Source organism: Bombina bombina, chromosome 3 (genome assembly GCF_027579735.1).
Source record: "Bombina bombina isolate aBomBom1 chromosome 3, aBomBom1.pri, whole genome shotgun sequence".
NCBI lineage: Eukaryota > Metazoa > Chordata > Amphibia > Anura > Bombinatoridae > Bombina > Bombina bombina.
Window position 1 is genome coordinate 875128939 of NC_069501.1, and position 19586 is coordinate 875148524.

Here is a 19586-nt window from a genome sequence, read left to right on the forward strand (position 1 = left end):
TTTACAGTTATGTCAAATATCTTATTTACTAAAGCATAATATTGAGTTTCCAAGAAAGAAAAATGAGTATCATATTCTTGCCAATCAAAATGATGTATAGATTGTTGTAAGAAATTACTTTAGAGATACAGATTACCCACAGTGCAGCCATTAACCATCTGCCAACATATACAATCAAGCCAAATAAACTAGCCATATGCTATATTATGATACTGATTAGATCATTTAACCTGTTTTTGATCCTTATATAATTTAATATATCAAGAGTTGCCAATATTTTCTAAATCTTGAACACTTTACATTCCATTTCTTTACATTTACCAATACAAAGTTCTTCACACGTAGTAAAAAAAATGCACTAGTATAATTATATAGAGAAAAATTACCATAAACTGGCCAAAATATCTTTGTCTACAAAACACACATACAACACGAGCACACAAACACACATATTAATTAACCCCTTAATGACCACAGCACTTTTCCATTTTCTGTCCGTTTGGGACCAAGGCTATTTTTACATTTCTGCGGTGTTTGTGTTTAGCTGTAATTTTCCTCTTACTCATTTACTGTACCCACACATATTATATACTGTTTTTCTCGCCATTAAATGGACTTTCTAAAGATACCATTATTTTCATCATATCTTATAATTTACTATAAACAAAATGATAAAATATGAGGAAAAAAATTGAAAAAAACCCCACACTTTTTTCTAACTTTGACCCCCAAAATCTGTTACACCATCTACAACCACCAAAAAAACACTGTGCTAAATAGTTTCTAAATTTTGTCCTGAGTTTAGAAATACCCAATGTTTACATGTGATTTGCTTTTTTTGTAAGTTATAGGGCCATAAATACAAGTAGCACTTTGCTATTTCCAAACCATTATTTTTCAAAATTAGCGCTAGTTATATTAGAACACTAATATCTTTCAGGAATCTCTGAATATCCATTGACATGGATATATATTTTTTTTGTAGACATCCCAAAGTATTCATCTAGGCCCATTTTGGTATATTTCATGCCACCATTTCACCGCCAAATGCGATTAAATACAAAAAATCGTTCACTTTTTTACTAATTTTTTCCCAAACGTTTAGTTTCTCACTGAAATTATTTACAAACAGCTTGTGCAATTATGGCTTAAATGGTTGTAAATGCTTTTCTGGGATCCCCTTTGTTCAGAAATAGCAGACATATATGGCTTTGGCGTTGCTTTTTAGTAATTAGAAGGCTGCTAAATGCCACTGCGCACTACACGTGTATTATGCCCAGCAGTGAAGGGGTTAATTATGTAGCTTGCAGGGTTAATTTTAGCTTTAGTGTAGAGCTCAGCCTCCCACCTGAAACATGAGACCCCCTGATCCCTCCCAAACAGCTCTCTTCCCTCCCCCACCCCACAATTGTCCCTGTCATCTTAAGTACTGGCAGAAACTCTGCCAGTACTAAAATAAAAGCTATATTTGGGCTTTTTTGTTGTTGTTTTTTTTGGCATATTTACATATGCTGCTGTGTAGGATCCCCCCTTAGTCCCCAACCTCACTGATCCCCCACCAAACATCTCTCTAACCCTCCCCCTCTGCCTTAATGGGCGCCATCTTGGGTACTGGCAGCTGTCTGCCAGTACCCAGTTTAGCAACAAATGTGCCTTTTTTTTAAAAAAAATGCCCTTTTCTGTAGTGTAGCTTCCCCCCCCCCCCCAAGACCAACCCCCCCACCCCTTCCTGATCCCTTAGCTGTTTATTTCTAAATTTAAAAACATTTTTTTTTTAACTTTTAACAATTTTATTTTTCTGTAGTGTAGCGGTTCCCTCCCGCTCCCGCCCCGTGCACGCGCCCGCCCGCCGCCCCCCATGCACGCGCACGCTCCCGCCTGTTCCGCCCCCTATCTCGCCCCCCTTCCCTGCACTCGGCACATCGATGGCCGCCCACCCCGCATCCCAGACTTGCTTCCACCCACCAACAATACCGGCCACCGATGTCTGGTGCAGAGAGGGCCACAGAGTGGCTCTCTCTGCATCGGATGGCCAAGGGGGGTTATTGCAGGATGCCTCGATATCGAGGCATCACTGCAATAACCGGAAAGCAGCTGGAAGCAAGCAGGATCACTTCCAGCTGCTTTCCAGACCAAGGACGTACGCCACACGTCCTCGGTCATTAACTGTATTTTTTTTTAGGACGTGTGGCGTACGTCCTTGGTCATTAAGGGGTTAAAGAAGCTACAGCTTATGGTCACAGAACATTCAATTGAAACTTGAAAGTTTTGTGGGTATGCTGGAAATGCTGAAAAAAAATGAGCAAATCCTACAAAATGGGATTGTGTGTGTGTGTGTATATATATATATATATATATATATATATATATATATACATATATATATATATATATATATATAATATATATACATAAATATATATACTGTATGTGCGTATATATATATATATATATATATATATATACAGAGAGAAGTGCACTCACAGGAATGAACAACTGGCTCAATAACATTGTTAGCCTGTTCTATGGCGATTTACCACCTGGGTGCAACTTTTTAGCCCAGTAATGCTTTTCACAGAGTAGAACTTTCCTGTAGTATATCAGTCTGATCCCGCCTATTACGGTCAGTCCAGCGCCGAAATACCAGGCAATTCCTCTTTGAACAAGGGACACAGCAACCCCAGATGATCGTTTCGGCCTTCATTGGGCCTTGTCAGTGAGGTGTAGCTATATTCCTCTAAGCACACTGAGCAAGGAGTCCACGTCTGGTTGCCCCTTTTTCCCATAGGGAGACTAAATACATACAGAGAGAAGTTCACTCACAGGAACGAACAACTGGCTCAATAACATTGTTAGCCTGTTCTATGGCGATTTACCACCTGGGTGCAACTTTTTAGCCCAGTAATGCTTTTCACAGAGTAGAACTTTCCTGTAGTATATCAGTCTGATCCCGCCTATTACGGTCAGTCCAGCGCCGAAATACCAGGCAATTCCTCTCTGAACAAGGGACACAGCAACCCCAGACGATTGTTTCGGCCTTCATTGGGCCTCGTCAGTGAGGTGTAGCTATATTCCTCTAAGCACACTGAGCAAGGAGTCCACGTCTGGTTGCCCCTTTTTCCCATTATTATCCCAATATTCTATTGCTTTACACAAGCTTTGTTTGTGTGGTGAAAAAATAGCAGTGGATATAAAGGTTTGCAGCCCCATGGTTTGATACATTTTGAGCATGCTCAGTATAAGAAAACAGATAAAAACAAATGATGACATGCTCATTAATTGTAGTCCAGATATTCTTTTGTAAGGTGTTGCAGCTTGGCAGGCAGTGAGGGCCTGCAGAGGTTCCCTGTGCTGGATCATAGACCTTTAACAATCTGGTGAATATTATAACTAGATCTTCATTTTTAGCATTTAATCTAGTTGGAAACATCTAAGTGAGTAGCAGACAGCCTGTGTGTTAAGTTTGTTATTTATATGTGAATTTTCGCTATGGACCTTACACTCAGAGCTGTTAATTTTGCAAGTGGTGTGGGATATGTGCCAACTCCAGTTTTAGGGTCTGATGAGCTAAAACTCTCCATTCAGGTGAGATGATCTACATTGATCCTCCAGCACTGTGAGATATTTTTAAAAGGCTGATTTCTTTCATGTAATTGGAGAGAGTACATGAGCTAGTCACGTATGGAATATACAATCCTACCAGGAGGGGCAAAGATTCCCAAACGTCAAAATGCCTATAAATACACCCCTCACCATACCCACAATTCAGTTTTACAAACTCTGCCTCCTATGGAGGTGGTGAAGTAAGTTTGTGCTTGATTTCTATGTTTTCTTCTATGATAAGCGCTTCTAAGCATTTTGAAGCCCAATTCCTCTCAGAGTACAGTGTTTTTCAGAGGGATGCGAAGGGAGTATCGCCTATTGATGTTATGGTTTTCCTCACAGGAAATCTTTTCAAAGGTTCTCTGTTATTGGTCATAGGGATTCATCTCCTACCTCCCTTTTCAGATTCACGATATACTCTTATATACCATTACCTCTGCTGATACTTTTTCAGTACTGGTTTGGCTATATACTATATGTGGATGGGTGTCTTTTGGTATGTTTTTTTCTTATTTAAGACACTTTCACCTATGGTTTGGCGCTTTATGTATTAATATAAAGTTTTAAATATATGTATTTTACTTATATTTGCCATGAGTCAGGTCTATGTATATTTCCTTTTGCAGACTGTCAGTTTCAGTTTGGGAAGCATGTTTAGGAAGTTATTTGTCTTACCTGGGGTATAGTCCTATTTTTAAATTGACTGTTTTTTTCTTTTGCAGGTAAAATTAGGCTCGCAAGGGCGCAAAATGCTGTTATTTATTGCGTCATTCTTGGCACAAGAATTATTTTGGTGTGAAGGTACGTCTTTGATGACGCAAGTTTGCCATTTCCGGCATCTTGGTTGACACCAGATTTTCCTTGCACAAGGTTGTGTCTGTTATGACGTGAGTTGCGTCATTTCCGGATGTTGTTGGTGCCAAAAAATGTTCAACTTCCTTTTGCGTTGTGCATCATACTTGGCGCCAAAAAATGTAATTTATTTTTCACCTCACTTCCTATATGCCTCTTGCCTTCTATATACTCAGAGGGCCATGCTGTTTGCAGTATTTCACATTCCTGAAACTGCCATATAAGGAAATTGAAAATTTTGCTTTATTGATGTTTTTTCTTTTACATTTTGTAAGATGTCTCAATCTGATCCTGTCTCAGAAGCAACTGTTGGAATCCTGCTGCCTGATCACAGTTCTACCAAAGCTAAGTGTATCTGTTGTAAGTTAGCTGAGATTATATATCCAGCTTTAGTATGTAACAGTTGCCATGATAAGTTTTTGCATGCAGAAAAATTTTCCATCAGTACTGGTACAGTTATAGTTGTTCCTTCAACATCTAATGTACATGATTTCCCTTTTGATATGAAAAATTATATTGCTGATGCGATACAGAAGGCTTTGTCTGCTATTCCACCTTTTAATAAAAGTAAAAGGTCTTTTAAAACTTCTCATATATTTGATGACATTTTGAATGACCGACAACATACTGAAATATCCTCCTCTGATGAGGATCTCTCTGATTCAGAAGATCCTACCTCAGACATTGACACTGACAAATCTACTTATCTTTTCAAGATTGAGTATATTTGTTCCTTATTGAAAGAAGTGTTGCTTACTTTGGATATTGAGGAGTCTAGTCCTCATGATATCAAAACTAGTAAACATTTAAATTCTGTTTATAAACCTCCTGTGGTTACTCCTGGGGTTTTCCCAGTTCCAGATGCTATTTCTGATGTGATTGCTAAGGAATGGATTAAGCCTGGTACTTCTTTCATTCCTTCTTCTAGGTTTAAAAAGTTGTACCCTTTGCCAGCGGCTAGATTACAGTTTTGGGAAAAAGTCCCCAAAGTTGATGGGGCTTTTTCTACTCTTGCCAAATATACTACTATTCCTATGGAAGACAGTACTTCTTTTAAAGATCCTTTAGATAGGAAACTTAAATCTTATCTAAGGAAAGCTTATTTATTTTCTGGCTATCTTCTCAGGCCTACCATTGCTATGGCTAATGTTGCGGCTGCATCAGCCTTTTGGTTGGATAGCTTAGTGCAACAGGAAACAGATCCTGATTTGTCTAGCATTGTTCGTTTTCTTCAACATGCTAATCATTTTCTCTGTGATGCTATTTTTGATATCATCAAAATTGATGTTAAATCTATGTCTTTAGCTATTTTAGCTAGAAGAGCTTTATGGCTCAAATATTGGAATGCTGACATGGTATCTAAGTCTAGATTACTATCTCTTTCTTTCCAAGGTAACAATTTATTTAGTTCTCAGTTGGATTCAATTATTTCAACTATCATTGAAGGGAAGGGAGTTTTTTTACCTCAGGATAAAAGATCTAAGGGTAAATCTAAAGCTTCTAATCGTTTTCGTTCTTTTCGACTGAACAAGGAACAGAAAATAAATCCTTCCCCTAAAGACTCTGGTTCCAATTGGAAACCTTCTTCAAGTTGGGATAAATCCAAGCCTTTTAATAAACCAAAGCCAGCCCCCAAGTCTGCCCTGGATCCAGTTCAGCTGGTGAGGGGCAGATTGAAATTATTCCAAGACATTTGGGCAGATTATCTTCAAAATCAGTGGATTCAGAGTATTGTTTCTCAAGGGTATCGAATTGGATTCAGAGTAAGACCTTCTGTGAGAATATTCGTTCTCTCTCATGTTCTAGCAAATCCAGTGAAGGCTAAGGCTTTTCTGTAGTGTATGTCAGATCTAAAGCTTTCAGGGGTAATAATACCAGTTCTGTTTCAGGAACAGGGTCTGGGGTTTATTCAAATCTATTGATTGTCCCAAAGAAAGAAAATTCATTCAGGCCAGTTCTGGATTTGAAGTTTTTGATTTGTTTTGTAAGAGTCCCAACTTTCAAGATGGTGACTATAAGGACTATTTTGCCTTTTGTTCAGCAAGGTCATTATATGTCCAAGATAGACTTACAGGATGCAAATCTTCACATTATGATTCATCCAGACCACTATTGGTTTCTGAGATTCTCTTTTCTAGACAAGCATTACCAATTTGTCGCTCTTCCATTTGGCATAGGAACAGCTCCAAGGATCTTTTTGAAGGTTCTCGGTGCTCTTCTATCTGTAATCAGAGGACAGGGTATTACAGTGTTTCCTTATTTGGACGGTATCTTGGTTCTCACTCAGTCTTCACATTTAGCCGAATCTCACACAAATCAACTAGTGTTGTTTCTTCAAAGACATAGTTGGAGGATCAATTTACCAAAGAGTTTCTTGATTCCTCAGACAAGGATCACCGTTTTAGGTTTCCAAATAGATTCAGTGTCCATGACTCTGTCCTTAACAGACAAGAGATGAATAAAATTGGTTTCAGATTGTCGAAACCTTCAGTCTCAATCATTCCCTTCAGTAGCTATGTGCATGGAAGTTTTAGGTCTCATGACTGCAGCATCAGACGCAATCCCCTTTGCTCATTTTCACATGAGACCTCTACAGCTTTGTATGCTGAATCAATGGTCCAGGGACTATACTTGTATATCACAATTCATATACTTAAATCCCAACATTCAACTCTCTCTGACTTGGTGGTTAGACCATCATCGTTTAATTCAGATGGCCTCTTTTGTTCGTCCTACCTGGACTATGAACACAACAGATGCAAGTCATTCAGGTTGGGGTGCTGTCTGGGGATCTCTGACAGCACAAGGGGTTTGGAAACCTCAAGACGCAAGGTTACCAATCAATATTTTAGAACTCTGTGCTATTTTCAGGGCTCTTCAGGTTTAGCCTCTGTAAAAGAGAGATCCATTCATTTGTTTAGGTAATATCACAACTGTGGCATATGTCAATCATCAGGGTGAGACTCACAGTCCCCTAGCTATGAAATAAGTATATTGGATACTCTCTTGGGCAGAATCAAGCTCTTGTCTAATTTCTGTGATGCATATCCCAGGTGCAGACAATTGGGAAGCGGATTATCTCAGCTGTCAGACCATGTACATTTTGTCAGATTGTACAGATGTGGACTCTTCCAGAAATAGATCTGATGGCTTCTCATCTAAACAAAAAACTTCCCAGGTACCTGTCCAGGTCCAGGGATCCTCAGGCGGAGATGATGGATGCTTTAGCAGTTCCTTGGTTTTACCAACCTGCTTATATCTTTCCGCCACTAGTTCTTCTTCTAAAAGTGATCTCCAATATCATTACGGAAAAATCGTATGTGTTTCTGATAGCACCAGTGTGGTCTCACGGGTTTTGGTTTGCGGATCTTGTTCAGATGTCCAGCTGCCAGCCTTGGCCACTTCCTCTAAGACAAGACCTTCTGTTTCAAGAGCAGTTTTTCCATCAGGATCTTAAATCATTAAATTTGAAAGTATGGCAATTGAACGCTTAGTGCTTAGTCATAGAGGTTTCTCTGACTAAAAGATTAATACTATGCTACAGGCTCGTAAGTCTGTTTTAAGAAAGAATTATTATCGAGTTTGGAAAACCTATATTTCATGGTGTTCTTCTCAGAAATTCTCCTGGCATTCTTTTAGAATTCCTAGAATTTTACAGTTTCTTCAGGATGATTTGGATAAGGGTTTGTCTGCTAGTACTTTGAAGGGACAAATTTCTGCTCTTTCTGTTTTATTTCATAGAACGATTGTTAAGCTTCCTGATATTCACTGTTTTGTTCAGGCTTTGGTTCATAGCAAGCCTTTTATTAAATCAAACTCTCCTCCTTGAAGTCTTAATTTGGTTTTGAAGACTTTGCAGGCTCCTCCTTTTGAGCCTATGCATGCTTTGGATATTAAACTACTTTCTTGGAAAGTGTTGTTTCTTTTGTTTATCTCTTCAGCTATAAGAGTTTCCAAATTGTCTGCTCTCTCTTGTGAGTCTCCTGTTCTAATTTTCCATCAGGTTAAGGCTGTTTTGCGGACTTCATTTAAATGTCTTCCTAAGGTTGTGAATTCTAACAATATTAGTAGGGAAATTGTTGTTCCTTCCTTGTGTCCTAATCCCAAGAATGCTCTTGAAAGATCTTTGCATTCTTTGGATATTGTAAGAACTTTGAAATATTATGTTGAAGCTACTAAAGATTTCAGGAATACTTCTAGTCTATTTGTTGTCTTTTCTGGTTCTAGGAAAGGGCAGAAAGCTTCTGCCATTCCTTTGGCATCTTCGTTGAAGCTTTTGATTCATAAAGCTTATTTGGAGGCAGGACAGTCCCCACCTCAGAGGATCACAGCTCATTCTACTAGATCAGTCTCCACTTCTTAGGCTTTTAAGAATTAAGCTTCAGTTGATCAGATTTGCAAAGCAGTAACTTGGTCTTCTTTGCATACATTTACTAAATTTTACCATTTTGATGTATTTGCTTCTTCTGAAGCAGTCTATGGTAGAAAAGTTCTTCAGGCAGCTGTTTCAGTTTGACTCTTCTGCTAATGTTTTAAGTTTTTTTCTTTCTATTTATGAGAAAAACTTATTTTTTGTGGATTTAATTTTTTTCAGCTGAAAAAGGTTGTTTTTATTGTATAATATATAGGCAGTAAGAAGAAAGTGGAGTTCACCAATACGTTAAATCCAAAAGTCTAGGATATAAGCACCTAATAGACAGTATTTAAATAAAACAATGACAATCAAGTATGATAAGTAGTGATGTCCCGAACTGTTTGCCCGCGAACGGTTCACAGCGAACATAGCTTGTTCGCGTTCGCATTTGTGGGCGAACACATAGCGATGTTCGATCCACCCCTATGTGTCATCATTGTGGAAACTTTGACCCTTTATGTCACAGCCGCCTGACACATTAGAGCCAATCAACATCAGACAATCCCTCACAGACACTCCCAGCTACTCGGAATCCGCCATTTTAGACTCATAACGACCTTCCTTTTTTAATGAGAGGACGTGTTGTGTTTTTGCTCCTGACTTTAATAGGAAAAACATAGCTAGGCTAGGGTATTTACAGTCCAGAAGGACTCCACTCAACTCTGCTGCAAGCACAGCACCCCAAAAAGCCCTTTTTAGGGCTATATTTCGTGCCGTTTTTTTTTTTCTTTTTTTTTTATTAGCATTTGCCTGGCTTTCAGCCTTGTGTTTAAGGCTCACAGCATATGCTATGACTACTGCCACCACTGTTATCTCCCTAACAACATTAGTTTAAATTTAACTAACCCAAAAATTTAATTATTTTTCTAGTCTAATTTTTTTTTCATTTTCTATCAGGCCAGTGTCACACAGCATATACTCTGGTTCATTGCTCTGTGCCAGCCAGCAGCCACCAGTGTTAATATCCATTTATAACATTATTTTAAATTTAAAAAAAAAAATTTTTTGCTAGTGTAATCTAATTACATTTACTATCATGCCTGTGTCTGTCAGGCTCACTCAGCATTAATATACCTCCTTTTTTTCAGTCTTTTGGTTAATTGGTCTGTGCCAGGCAGCCACCCAGCACTCATATCTATTCTTCTTCACCTTAATTTTAATATAAAAAAAAAAGTTTAAATTTGTTTGCTAGTGTAATCTAATATAATTTTCTATCCGGCCTGTGTCTTTTGCTGACATAGAGAGCATACTGTGTTTACTTGCTGCCCTCCTTAGTCTATGAGCCACGACTCATATGTGTTTAACCTTTTTTTAATTCCCCCCCCCCAAAAAAAAATAATTTCAATCATTTTTCTAGTGTAATCTAATAGTATTTTCTATCAGGCGTGTGTGTATCCGACTTACAGAGCCTACTGTTTTTAATAGCTGCCCTTCCAAGGCTATCAGCCACGACTCATATGTATGTGCTTAACCTTTTTCTTAAAATTTCCAAAACAAAGTCTTTAAATCATTTTGCTAGTGTAATCTAATTGTATTTTCTATCAGGCCTGTGTCTAACTGTCTATCTGACTTACACAGCATACTGTTGTTATAATTGCTGCCCTACGTAGCAGCCAGCCAGTGCGACCACTCATAGAGTCATATGTGCATTGCACTTCTTAACATAATTTTAATATTAAAATCTAAAATTTTAAAACATTTTGCTAGTGTAATTTAACTTAATTTTCTATCAGTCCTGTGTTTTTGTCACTTACACAGCATACTGTGTTAAATTGCTGCCCTACCTACCATCCACGACTCATATCTGCTAGCCTGTCTGCCAGGCCCAAGCAGCCAATTAGTTGCACCAATCACAATTCTTGTAACAGTAATTTTAAAAAAAAAAAAATCATAATTTTTTGGACTGCAAATATTCAGTCTCCTAGTGCCATTGAATTTCATTTACCTCCTGCCTGCCACTGCCAGCCTTCTGTGCCAGGCCGTCTAGCCAACTATTTACACCAATCATAATTGTTGTCACAGACAGTATAGTTAGTAATTTAAATAAAAAAAAATATTAGTGTTGATTTTAATCCTCAGTTTGCTCGTGCCCTAGAATTGCACTTTTCTACTGCCTTCCAAGCCTGTGTGCCAGGCCTACTTGAAAAATATTTACACCAATCAATGACAGTATTCTTAATAATTAAAAATTAAAATTGTTGGTAATAGTTGTTGTGAATCCTCAGTTTGCTGGTGCCAGTGAATAGCACTTTCCTCCTGCCTTGCAGCCTGCTGTGTGCTAGGCCCACCTAGCCAATTATTGCCAGCAATCATATTTCTTTTAACAGTATTGCAAAAATTGTCAATCATCACTGTTTTGACTGTCAGTAATCAGTCTCCTAGTGTCCTTGAATTGCATCTACCTCCTGCCTGCCAGCCTTTTGTGCCAGGCCGTCTTTCCAACTATTGACACCAATCATAATTGTTGTCACAGTATAGTTACTAATTAAAATAAAAAAATTCTTGATTGTTGATGATCTTAATCCTCAGTTTGCTCGTGCCCTAGAATTGCACTTTTTTACTTCCTTGCAAGACTGTGTGCCAGGCCTACTTGAAAAATATTTACACCAATCATATTTGTTGTGACAGTATTCTTAATAATTAAAAATTAAAATTTTTGGTAATAGTTGTTGTGAATCCTCAGTTTGCTGGTGCCATTGAATAGCACTTTCCTCCTGCCTTGCAGCCTGCTGTGAGCCAGGCCCACCTAGCCAATTGTTGCCAGCAATCATATTTCTTTTAACAGTATTGCAAAAATTGTCAATCATCACTGTTTTGACTGTCAGTAATCAGTCTCCTAGTGTCTTTGAATTGCATCTACCTCCTGCCTGCCAGCCTTTTGTGCCAGGCCGTCTTGCCAACTATTTACACCAATCCTAATTTTTTGTCACAGTACAGTTACTATTTAAAATTAAAAAATTCTTGATTGTTGATGATCTTAATCCTCAGTTTGCTCGTGCCCTAGAATTGCACTTTTTTACTTCCTTGCAAGACTGTGTGCCAGGCCTACTTGAAAAATATTTACACCAATCATATTTGTTGTGACAGTATTCTAATAATTAAAAATTAAAATTTTTGGTAATAGTTGTTGTGAATCCTCAGTTTGCTGGTGCCATTGAATAGCACTTTCCTCCTGCCTTGCAGCATGCTGTGAGCCAGGCCCACCTAGCCAATTGTTGTCAGCAATCATATTTCTGTTAACAGTATTGCAAAAATTGTCAATCATCACTGTTTAGACTGTCAGTAATCAGTCTCCTAGTGTCCTTGAATTGCATCTACCTCCTGCCTGCCAGCCTTTTGTGCCAGGCCGTCTTGCCAACTATTTACACCAATCCAAATTTTTTGTCACAGTATAGTTACTAATTAAAATTAAAAAAATCTTGATTGTTGATGATCTTAATCCTCAGTTTGCTCGTGCCCTAGAATTGCACTTTTCTACAGCCTTCCAAGCTTGTGTGCCAGGCCTACTTAAAAAATATTTACACCAATCATATTTGTTGTGACAGTATTCTAATAAATTAAAATTAAAATTTTTGTTAATAGTTGTTGTGAATCCTCAGTTTGCTGGTGCCATTGAATAGCACTTTCCTCCTGCCTTGCAGCCTGCTGTGAGCCAGGCCCACCTAGCCAATTGTTGCCAGCAATCATATTTCTGTTAACAGTATTGCAAAAATTGTCAATCATCACTGTTTTGACTGTCAGTAATCAGTCTCCTAGTGTCCTTGAATTGCATTTACCTCCTGCCTGCCAGCCTTTTGTGCCAGGCCGTCTTGCCAACTATTTACACCAATCATAATTGTTGTCACAGTATAGTTACAAATTAAAATTAAAAACATTCTTGATTGTTGATGATCTTAATTCTCAGTTTGCTCGTGCCCTAGAATTGCACTTTTTTACTTCCTTCCAAGACTGTGTGCCAGGCCTACTTGAAAAATATTTACACCAATCATATTTGTTGTAACAGTATTCTAATAATTAAAAATTAAAATTTTTGGTAATAGTTGTTGTGAATCCTCAGTTTGCTGGTGCCATTGAATAGCACTTTCCTCCTGCCTTGCAGCCTGCTGTGAGCCAGGCCCACCTAGCCAATTGTTGTCAGCAATCATATTTCTGTTAACAGTATTGCAAAAATTGTCAATCATCACTGTTTAGACTGTCAGTAATCAGTCTCCTAGTGTCCTTGAATTGCATCTGCCTCCTGCCTGCCAGCCTTTTGTGCCAGGCCGTCTTGCCAACTATTTACACCAATCCTAATTTTTTTGTCACAGTATAGTTACTAATTAAAATTAAAAAAATCTTGATTGTTGATGATCTAAATCCTCAGTTTGCTCGTGCCCTAGAATTGCACTTTTCTACAGCCTTCCAAGCCTGTGTGCCAGGCCTACTTAAAAAATATTTACACCAATCATATTTGTTGTGACAGTATTCTAATAATTAAAAATTAAAATTTTTGGTAATAGTTGTTGTGAATCCTCAGTTTGCTGGTGCCATTGAATAGCACTTTCCTCCTGCCTTGCAGCCTGCTTTGAGCCAGGCCCACCTAGCCATTTGTTGCCAGCAATCATATTTCTTTTAACAGTATTGCAAAAATTGTCAATCATCACTGTTTTGACTGTCAGTAATCAGTCTCCTCCTAGTGTCCTTGAATTGCATCTACCTCCTGCCTGCCATCCTTTTGTGCCAGGCCGTCTTGCCAACTATTTACAACAATCATAATTTTTGGTCACAGTATAGTTACTAATTTCAATTTAAAAATTCTTGATTGTTGATGATCTTAATCCTCAGTTTGCTCGTGCCCTAGAATTGCACTTTTCTACTGCCTTCCAAGCCTGTGTGCCAGGCCTACTTGAAAAATATTTACACCAATCATAGTTGTTGTGACAATATTCTTAATAATTAAAAAATAAAATTGTTGGTAATAGTTGTTGAGAATCCTCAGTTTGCTGGTGCCATTGAATAGCACTTTCCTGCTGCCTTGCAGCCTTTTGTGAGCCAGGCCCACCTAGCCAATTGTTGCCAGCAATAATATTTCTTTTAACAGTATTGCAAAAATTGTCAATCATCACTGTTTTGACTGTCAGTAATCAGTCTCCTAGTGTCCTTGAATTGCATCTACCTCCTGCCTGCCAGCCTTTTGTGCCAGGCTGTCTTGCCAACTATTTACACCAATCATAATTGTTGTCACAGTATAGTTACTAATTAAAAAAAAAAAAAAAAAAATTTTGATTGTTGATCTTAATCCTCAGTTTGCTTGTGCCATTGAATTGCACTTTTCTACTGCCTGCCAGCCTGTGTGCCAGGCCCAACTATCCAATTAGTGCCAGCAATCATATTTCTTTTAACAGTATTGCAAAATTTGTCAATCATCACTGTTTTGACTGTCAATCTGCAGTCTACTAGTGCCCTTGAATTGCATTTTCCTCCTGCCTGCCTGCCTGTGTGCCAGTCCCAACTAGCCAATTAGTGCCACCACTCATATTTATTGTAACAGGATTGGAATTTTTGTTAATCATAACTGTTTTGACTGTGATTCTTAAATCAGTCTCCTAGTGCCATTGAATTGCAGTTTCCTTTCTCCCAGCGTGTGTGCCAGACAGGCCCATTTGCCAAATAGTGCCAAACAATCATATTTGTTGCCACAGTACTTTTAAGTTGTAATATTTTAAAAAATTAACAATTTGTGATTTTTAAAACATCTGTCTTTTTTGTTGTTGTCAGTCTCACAGCATATACTGTGCCCACTTTCACAGTGCCACCACTCAATTGGTGTAATAGTATTGTTAGTGTCCATTTAAAAAAAAATGACAGGCAGAGGCAGGCCACCCCACAGGTTCTGTGGTCGTGGTCGTGGTACTGTGATTCCTTTAGACCCTACAAATATGCACATTGTTCAGATGCCGGGTGCCAGGGGGGGCGCAAAAACTTCTGAGGTGGACCTAGTTGAATGGCTAACACAGGACACCCAATCTTCTTCAGCTTCCGCTGCTAGTCCTCCTAACCTTGACGCACCATCTAAGTCCAGCTGTGCTTTGGGCAGGTCTCAAGTGACCAGTGCCACTCCGCCGCCTGTCGCCACCACCAACACTAGCACCACAGCCGCTTCACTTGATCTGTCACAGGAGTTATTGACACATCATTTGGAAGAAATGAGTGATGCGCAACCATCATTGACAGAGGATGTAGATAATAGTGATCAGTCTCAGTCAGGCAGCATTACCGACATGGAGGTACGGTTTGATGATGATGATGATGCTTCCTTTCTTGATGTTTCAGATACAAGTGAAGCGGTTGATGATGATGTGTCGGTGGATGTCACGTGGGTGCCTGCTAGAAGAGAAGAAGAAGAGGGGGAAAGTTCAGATGGGGAGACAGAGAGGAGGAGGAGACGATTTGGAAGCACGGGGAGGTCGACTCAAGGAGCTAGTGGCACAGTCAGACAGCATGCATCGTCACCAGGGGTCAGCCAGACAGCACGCCGACGCCCATCAACGCATGCTGTTGCCACCACCAGAATGCCGTCATCGCAGAGCTCAGCAGTGTGGCATTTTTTTGTGTGTCTGCCTCTGACAACAGCAATGCCATTTGCAACCTATGCCAAAAGAAACTGAGTCGTGGGAAGTCCAACAGCCACCTAGGTACAACTGCTTTGCGAAGGCACATGGTCTCCCATAACAAAGGCTGATGGGAAGAACACATGAGTAGAAGCTGCACACAAAGTGAAAGCCGCCATCCTCCTCCTGCTCCAGCATCTTCAGACACGTCAACCAGTGCTGTCCTCCTTGCCCCCTCTCAACCATCCTCCACTCAGTCTCTCTTACGTAGCAGTTCCTGGTCATCTGCCCACAGTCAGGTGTCTGTCAAGGACATGTTTGAGCGTAAGAGGCCAATTTCTCAAAGTCACCCCCTTGCCCGGCAACTGACAGCTGGCTTGTCTGAACTCTTAGCCCGCCAGCTTTTACCATACAAGCTGGTGGAGTCTGATGCTTTAAAAAAATTTGTATCTATTGGGACACCGCAGTGGAAGGTACCTGGCAGAAATTTCTTTTCACAAAAGGCAATCCCAAACCTGTACTCTGTTGTGAGAAAGGAAGTTATGGCATGTCTGGCACACAGCGTTGGGGCAAGGGTCCATATGACCACGGATAGCTGGTCTGTAAAGCATGGTCAGGGCAGGTATATCACCTACACTGTGCATTGGGTAAACCTGCTGACTTCTGACAAGCATGGAATGCGTGGCTCTGCAGAAGAGTTGGTGACACCACCACGACTTGCAGGCAGGCCTGCTGCTACCTCCTCTACTCCTCCTACTCCATCCTCTTCCATAACCTCTTCCTCGGCTGAGTCCTCTTCAACTTCTGTGTCTTGCTCCACATCTATGGCACCCCCCCAGCTCCCCAGGTACTATGCTACATCCCGGGTACGGCAGTGTCACGCCGTCTTGGGGTTGACTTGCCTGAAAGCGGAGAGTCACACCGCACCAGCACTCCTGACCACCCTGAACGCACAGGTGGATCAGTGGCTGACTCCACACCAACTGGAGATTGGCAAGGTTGTTTCTGACAATGGAAGTAATTTGGTTGCGGCATTGAAATTGGGCAAGTTGACACATGTGCCGTGCATGGCACATGTGTGTAATCTAATTGTACAACGATTTGTCCATAAGTACCCAGGCTTACAGGACGTCCTGAAGCAGGCCAGGAAGGTGTGTGGCCATTTCAGGCATTCCTACACGGCCATAGCGCACTTGTCCGATATCCAGCGTCGAAACAACCTGCCAGTGAGGCGCTTGATTTGCGACAGCCCGACACGGTGGAATTCAACACTCCTAATGTTTGACCACCTGCTCCAACAAGAAAAAGCTGTTAATGAGTATTTGTATGACCGGGGTGCTAGGACAGCCTCTGGGGAGCTGGGGATATTTTTGCCAAATTACTGGAAGCTCATGCGCAATGCCTGTAGGCTCATGCGTCCTTTTGAGGAGGTGACAAACCTTGTCAGTCGCACCAAAGGCACCATCAGCGACATCATACCATTTGTTTTCTTCCTGGAGCATGCCCTGCGAAGAGTGCTGGATCAGGCAGTAGATGAGCATGAAGAGGAATAGGGAGAGTTGTGGTGTCCATCACCCCTGCAAACAGCCGAATCAGCATTGCTTGCTGGACCTGCGGCAACGCAGGAAGAGGATTGTGAGGAAGAGGAGTCAGAGGAGGAATGTGGCTTTGAGGAGGATGATGAGGAGGAAAACCAAGCACAACAGTCATCCCAGGGTGCTCGTTGTTGTCACCTCTCTGGTACCCGTGGTGTTGTATGTGGCTGGGGGGAAGAAGATACCAGTGAGATCAGTGAGGAGGAGGAATGCGACATAATTTGCTCAGCATCCAACCTTGTTCAAATGGGTTCTTTCATGCTGTCGTGCCTGTTGAGGGACCCTCGTATAAAAAAGCTGAAGGAGAACGACCTGTACTGGGTGTCCACGCTCCTCAACCCCCGGTATAAACATAAAGTGCCTGAAATGTTACCAAATTCCCGCAAGTTGGAAAGGATGGAGCATTTTCAAAATAAATTAAAAACTATGCTTTACACAGTGTATAAGGGTGATGTCACAGCACCATGGGAATGTAACAGGGGAAGAGATTAAATTAATCCTCCTCCTCCTCCCACGACCACGGCGGCAAGGACCGGGCGCTTTCCTGACGTCTTGTTGATGGAGGACATGCGTACCTTTTTAACTCCCGTGCACCATCAGAGCCTTTCGGGATCCAGCCTTAGAGAAAGACTCAACCAACAGGTAGCAGACTACCTAGCTTCAACTGCGGATTTCGACACTCTTAGGAGCGATGGACCCCTTGACTACTGGGTGTGCAGGCTGGACTTGTGGCCTGAGCTATCCCAATTTGCAATGGAACTTCTGGCCTGCCCCGCTTCAAGTGTCCTGTCCAAAAGGACTTTTAGTGCAGCAGGAGGTTTTGTCACTGAGAAGAGAAGTCGCCTAGGTCAAAAAAGCCTTGACTATCTCACTTTTATAAAAATGAATGAGGGCTGGATCCCGAAGGGACTGACATTGGGCGATACATTTGAATAAAAAAGTCCTGATGATGAGATGAGCTGGCTTGGGCTACAACTGGTACACAGGCTGGCCTTTTTTTTTTTGGTTATAAAGCCGGAGGACTTGCTTGACTTATCTGCCAACAACTAGTGTTCAAGCCACAAGCTTTTAGGGCACTTTATAAATGTTTTACAAACATCAATTTTTCTGGCCGCTGCTACAGCAGTTGCTACAACAATACCCCAATTTTTCAGTCATTTGTACATTCCAAATTTTCTGGCCTCTGCGTCAGCTCTGTGGGTACAAAACTCAAATAAAAAAAATAAGGCACATAACACTAGTGATTAAACTGTTACGAATTGTACAACTTAACACACCACTCATATCCGGTGGACCATTAAATTGAACGCAAAATGCCACAAATTTGAAAGAGTAGGACTGACCAAGCATCTTTATCCATCTCTTGGTTGCTCTAAATTATCTCCGTGTTCCATCTATGCCATACCTGTACTCTATATTGCAAAAGGGTGGCATATGTGGTGTTTCATGCTGTTGTGCCTGTTGCGAGTCATGGCCCATGATATAAAAAGGCTGAAGGAGAACGACCTGTAATGGGTGCCCCATCCAGTTTTTAGAAAAATGTTCCTGGTTCCTCTCAATTATCTCTGGGTTTCTAAAATGGATGCCATACCTGTACTCGCTTGTGCAAAAGGATGGCATATGTGGTGGTGTTTCCAGCAGTTGTTTCTGTTGAGGGTGCTGGACCCTCTCATAAAAAAGCTGAAGGAGAACGACCTGGAGTGGGATTCCAAGCATGGTTTTTGGGGCTATTTCACTTTTACAAACAATTATCTATGGGTTTCAAAAATCAAAGCCGTACCAGTACTCTATTGTTCCAAAGTATGCCATATGTTCTCTTTCCTGCTGGTATTTTGTTTTAGGGTCCAAGACCCTCTTATAAAAATGGAGAAAGGAGAAAGAGAAAGGAGAAAGAGGTGTACTGGGTGTCCACTCATTTTTCTTTTCTATTTCACATTTGACTAAAATTATGTTTGGTTTTCTAAAATTAATGCTGTACCTGTACTCTATTGTTCAAAAGGATGCCATACGTCCTCTTTCCTGCTGGTGCTTTTTTTGAGGGTCCAGGACCCTCTTATAAAAAGGCCTAAGGAGAAAGAGGTGTACTGGGTGTCCACTCATTTTTTTTTTCTATTTAACAATTGACCAAAATGATCTCTGGTTTTTTAAAATCAATGCTGTACCTGTACTCTATTGTTCAAAAGGATGCCATACGTCCTCTTTCCTGCTGGTGTTTTTTTTGATGGTCCAGGACCCTCTTATAAAAAGGCCTAAGGAGAAAGAGGTGTACTGGGTGTCCACTCATTTTTATTTTCCTATTTAACAATTGACCAAAATGATCTCTGGTTTTGTAAAATCAATGCTGTACCTGTACTCTATTGTTCAAAAGGATGCCATACGTCTTTTTTCCTGCTGGTGTTTTTTTTTGAGGGTCCAGGACCCTCTTATAAAAAGGCCTAAGGAGAAAGAGGTTTACTGGGTGTCCATCGAATCATTTTTTTTTAATTCAAATTTCCATTTGCAAAAAATTATCTCTGGGTTTCTAAAATCAAT